Source organism: Oncorhynchus tshawytscha, unplaced genomic scaffold, assembly GCF_018296145.1.
Source record: "Oncorhynchus tshawytscha isolate Ot180627B unplaced genomic scaffold, Otsh_v2.0 Un_contig_6529_pilon_pilon, whole genome shotgun sequence".
Taxonomy (NCBI): Eukaryota; Metazoa; Chordata; class Actinopteri; order Salmoniformes; family Salmonidae; genus Oncorhynchus; species Oncorhynchus tshawytscha.
Genome location: NW_024609602.1, coordinates 204,479 through 210,036, shown reverse-complemented (window position 1 = coordinate 210,036; position 5,558 = coordinate 204,479). Strand labels below are relative to the sequence as shown.

The following is a 5,558-nucleotide window of genomic DNA, read 5'->3' as shown; positions in this document are numbered from 1 at the left end:
ACCAGAAACAACCAGAAACATGTACCCCAAACAACCCCAAACATTGAAAAGCATCCAGTTGAAGACTATGTGTGCTGAGGCCACCTGGTCTGCGAACCTCAAAGTGCATGCGCTTGCGTTTCAGATGGTATTTTTTGTGTCTCAGTTGGTATGTGCACATGCAGTGGTCTAAAACCCTGGACTAGTGCTATAATCTGTCACTAGCTCTGTTCCAGGGCAAAGATAGTAGCTAGCTAGCTCTGGTCCACACCAGCTCTGGTATAGCTCTGGTCCACACTAAGTAGCTCTGGTCCAGGGTGTAGCTAATGGCTAGCTAGCTCTGGTCCACATTAACTCTGTTCTAGCTTTGGTCATACTAACTAGCTCTGGTCCAGGGCTTAGCTAGTAACTAGTTTGGTTGTTTGAGATACATGTTTGGGGATGTTTGTGGTTCTTTGGTGTACCTGTTTATGGTTGTTTGTTGTTGGTTGTTTGGGGTTGGTTGGAGTTTGGGGAGATCAGTACGACCCCCGGATGTGTGAGGATCACACAAGTTTGTATGAGTTAAAATGGGGATCTAAAGTAAAGACGTTCAGTTTAATTGCACATCAAGCTTCAGTGTGTCTGTAACAGGGTGGAATGAGGAAGAGAGAGCGCTTCGATTTGGTGTCAGTCTGGAAATGACCACTCAGTTTAACACTCTAGTCTGTTCAAGGGGCTGCCAGATTACTTATTCTGTAACATGTTTACTGCCCTTGGATTTAGCTTGGTGTCTTGATTGTCTAAACACAGTCATTTCGCATGTTGTGCGAGCAGCCAAAGACCAGTTAGATGACATTAAAAATGCTTGTGTGCATACATCAGTCTCTGCTTGTGTGTGTGACTGTGCCAGTGTGTCCCCTAGAGACTACCATATTTGGAGTTTCCTTCCCTACACTAGTCTCTGTAGCCTTCTGCAACAGTGTAAATCAATGGCATCGTCTGGGCAGTGGCTGGTAGAATAGGAGATCCACTGTTTTGTTACACTCAATGACAGAACTGCCGAGGCAGGATCTGGTTAGAAATGCCAGATAATTAAGAAATAATTAAGAAGACTTGATTCATTATTATAAACGGTGTGGTTCGAGCCCTGAATGCTGATTGGCTGACAGCCATGGTATATCAGACCGTATACCACATGTATGACAAAACATTTATTTTTACTGCTCTAATTACTTTGGTAAGCAGTTTATAATACGGCTAAGGGCTGTATCCAGACTGTATCCAGGCACTCCTCATTGCGTCGCAACTAAGAGCAGTCCATAGCCGTGGTATATTGGTTATATACCACACACCCTCGGGCCTTATTGCTTACTTGTAATTTCACTTGACACTTTTCTTGAACAATGTGCGTTATACATAGGTGATTATTTAACTTGAGTTTAATAAACTGAGTGATGCATAATTAATCCACAGTGCCTGATATAATATACATAACATATAATATAGCATGGCGAGATATAAAATGACAGGGCAGCCCTATGTGTGTGTGTGTGTGTGTGTGTGTGTGTGTGTGTGTGTGTGTGTGTGTGTGTGTGTGTGTGTGTGTGTGTGTTTTTTTCTCAGAGCAAATACAGTATTTGTGTTGTATTAATCTTTGCTCTCAAGCAGCACGAACTGTTGATTCATTCCAGATTGACAAATGAAATTGACTCTTTATGTGGCATCCGTCTCCAAGACAAATACAACTGGGGAACTTAATTGACTAAAGCCAGTGATTATAGCTGTATCTCAAATGGCACCCTATTGTCTATTTAGGGCACTACTATTGACCAGGGCCCCTAGTGCACTATGTAGGGGATAGGGTGCTATTTGGAACATAGTCTATGAGCACCTGCCCTTTACATCGGTAATGAAATGTAGGTAAGTTATGTTTATGGCTTTTACATGGAAAAATGCACCAAGCAGGTTTAGGAAATCTAATGTTGCCAGTGGTTCTAGGATTTAGCTCAGAGGTCTACACAGTGTCGTGGTGTGCAGGAGACCTAGGTTCTAACCTAGCTGGGTTCATTAGGAAGTAAGAAACATGGAGGGATACTTATTTAAAATGTGTAATGGAGACATTGGCTTTGCAGCCTTTTGATATACCATTCAGTGTTCATCATAAAATAATAGTTGAACTAGATCTTATAATCAAACACATTGTTTTCTATGTTGTGGTCCAGCCTTGAAGTGGAAATATAAGCCTGAATATTTGACTGGGGAAAAGTAACACTAAAGGACTTGTTCATGGCACTGACTGCAGATATGAAGTGCATTGTGAAATGAATGAATAGTCATGATTAAAAATGACAGATTACATAACAGAAATAATACAAATATTACCTTTGTTAATGAGCAGGATGCCAAACCAGCCTATAAAATATATGAATGCAGATCTGTACTAATAATACCCAGATATTTGTTCTTGTCAACAGTCTCCCCAAACTGATCCTTTACAGTCCTTTGTTGAGGGGAAGGGAAGATCAACTGACCATAACAGAATCATTCACACATTTTGTGTCTTCCCTCATAGGTGCTCTGGCAGTCATATTTTCATTGTGAATTGAGCTGGATTGACAAAGTTACATCAGTGTCCCAACAATTTATTAGGTCTCAGAATCAGTGTATCTCCACCGCCTAACGCAAATAAAAATGCCCAATAGAATAACAACCAGCAGCATCACCAGTAGAGCTGAGAGGGTGGATAGGTGAACTCTCTCTGTCCCAGACTCCCAACTGACATCCAGCTTGTTGTCCAGACTGAGGTGAGAGGCAGTACAGGTGTAGTTGTGTCTCTTCTTTAGCTCCTCAGTACTGACCTCCAGACTCTTCCTCAGCTGGTAGGTCCCATCTCCACTAGGTAGCACCTCCCCCTGTCAGCTCCTGTTCTGCCACTGGCTGGCTGTCTCTCAGCAGGGTCAGATTGATGTGGCGAGGGTAGAAACCAAACGCCAGGCAGCTCACCTGAAACCCTCCAGAAACCTCTTTCTTTATCAACCTGAGTCTGGGAGGAACTTTACGCATCACAACGTTCTTCTCTCGAGACAGGAGTGTCTTCTGTGTTCTGATGCAAATGGGAAGGTGAACATTCTCAAATAATACTCTTTCAAATGCTTGCCTCATCCCATCCCATCCTCGTAGTAGTTTCCCAGCATCATATGTAAAATGTGTCATGTTGTAATATACCATTTGATCTGTATAAATGGCATTGAAAGTGTCCTTTACCATGAACATGGCCGGTTCTCCATTGTCCAACATCTCACAGCCAGACATTCTTTGCTGAACTTGAACACCTCCTGTGAGGTTGAAGTGGTGCTTTAGGTGAAATGATCTCTCTTTCATGTTGTTGTACATCATTCCAAGTATATAAGCTCCGTCCTGAGCTTCGTTATCATGCATTTTGTTAGGGGTGTTATTTACCCTGTAGATGAAGTGTTTCATGTTGGAGTCATAGTAAGTCACTTGAACATCATCCAACATCACCACAACCGTAAACTCAGGGAAAGGTGTCTCTCCGATGATATATGTTGCAAGTGCCCACAGAGAATGTGATCCTGAACCTGGAGAGGAGTGATATTATACACAGATATGGATATTTTTATAACATAACAAATCATTAAATGAGTTATGAGAGAAAGTAGATAGTACATCTTACCTACATCTTACCTGCGTTGACAATGGTGGAAAACGAATGAAGAAAAAGAAGGACAGACAGTTTGCCCATGATTTTGAAATGTTCACTACTTTTCCAGTAGCCTCACGCAGCAGGTTTCTAGCTCTGAAGTGTCTGACAGACTTTTCTTTTCACTTGTCAAAACAAGGTAAGGTACTTTAATGTTGTTGAACGAGTCGAACAGGTGGAAATTTAAGACCAAATGAAGCTGAGGGTATAATGAGGAAGAGAGGGTGAGTCATGTTGCATGTTGCACACACAGCCAAACACCAATCAGATGATACCGTAAATTAATTACAAATAACGTTCAGTGAAATCCTTAGACCTGAATGTGTGCTTGTGTGTTGATCATGTTCATTTTCTGTCTGTCTGTCTGTGGGGCGGCAGGGTAGCCTAGTGGTTAGAGTGTTGGACTAGTAACTGGAAGGTTGCAAGTTCAAATCCCCGAGCTGACAAGGTACAAATCTGTTGTTCTGCCCCTGAACAGGCAGTTAACCCACTGTTCCAAGGCTGTCATTGAAAATAAGATTTTGTTCTTAACTGACTTGCCTAGTTAAATAAAGGTCAAATTTAAATACATATTGGTGCTGGAGTGTGCAGCATGTGTGTGGCTTGAGTTCACTTGTGCGTGTATTACACACACACACACACACACACACTCCTCCCTCCCCGTCTCCTCTCAGAGTGTGTATGTATTAGCCTGCTAAGTCTGCCCCTCTCTCTGTTTTCCTACTGCCTGTCCAGCTCTCTTCATACACACACACACACTCCTCCCTCCCCGTCTCCTCTCAGAGTGTGTATGCATTAGCCTGCTAAGTCTGCCCCTCTTTCTGTTTTCCTACTGCCTGTCCAGCTCTCCTCATACACACACACACACACACACACCCACTCCTCCCTCCCCATCTCCTCTCAGAGTGTGTATGCATTAGCCTGCTAAGTCTGCCCCTCTCTCTGTTTTCCTACTGCCTGTCCAGCTCTCCTCATACCCCAACACACACACCCACTCCTCCCTCCCTGTCTCCTCTCAGAGTATGTATGCATTAGCCTGCTAAGTCTGCCCCTCTCTCTGTTTTCCTACTGCCTGTCCAGCTCTCCTCATACCCCAACACACACACCCACTCCTCCCTCCCCGTCTCCTCTCAGAGTATGTATGCATTAGCCTGCTAAGTCTGCCCCTCTCTCTGTTTTCCTACTGCCTGTCCAGCTCTCTTCATACACACACACACCCACTCCTCCCTCCCCATCTCCTCTCAGAGTATGTATGCAGTAGCCTGCTAAGTCTGCCCCTCTCTCTGTTTTCCTACTGCCTGTCCAGCTCTCTTCATACACACACACACCCACTCTTCCCTCCCTGTCTCCTCTCAGAGTGTGTATGCAGTAGCCTGCTAAGTCTGCCCCTCTCTCTGTTTTCCTACTGCCTGTCCAGCTCTCTTCATACACACACACACCCACTCTTCCCTCCCTGTCTCCTCTCAGAGTGCGTATGCATTAGCCTGCTAAGTCTGCCCCTCTCTCTGTTTTCCTACTGCCTGTCCTCTCAGGGTGTGTGTGCAGGAATGTGAATTTTTAATGCCACCTTCTGAACACAATTTACAATCCAAACAAACTTCTGTAAGAGGCTAAGTAAGATGTGGAGCACTTTGCCAAGAAAATGACAGACCGTTGCCTTTAAATCAACGAAACAGAAAAAGGAAGGGAACGTTTTGGGGCCACTCTTGACTTGAAAACTACCATTGGTCAAATATGAACCACCATTAGGTATTGTGCTTTGGAATGGGGACTTTGAACCACTTAGTTTAGGTTGTTTGTGCTTTTGGATGGATATTACAGTAGCCATCTTTTGTTTTAAAATGGCAGGGTGACATTAAATGATGTATGAATTATA

General features: G+C 43.6%; 1 pseudogene; it reads right to left on the bottom strand.

Moving 5' to 3' along the window:
* Window positions 1-1,393: 1,393 nt before the first annotated feature.
* Window positions 1,394-3,784, bottom strand: LOC112240753 (annotated as a pseudogene).
* Between the last annotated feature and the right edge of the window lie 1,774 nt (window positions 3,785-5,558).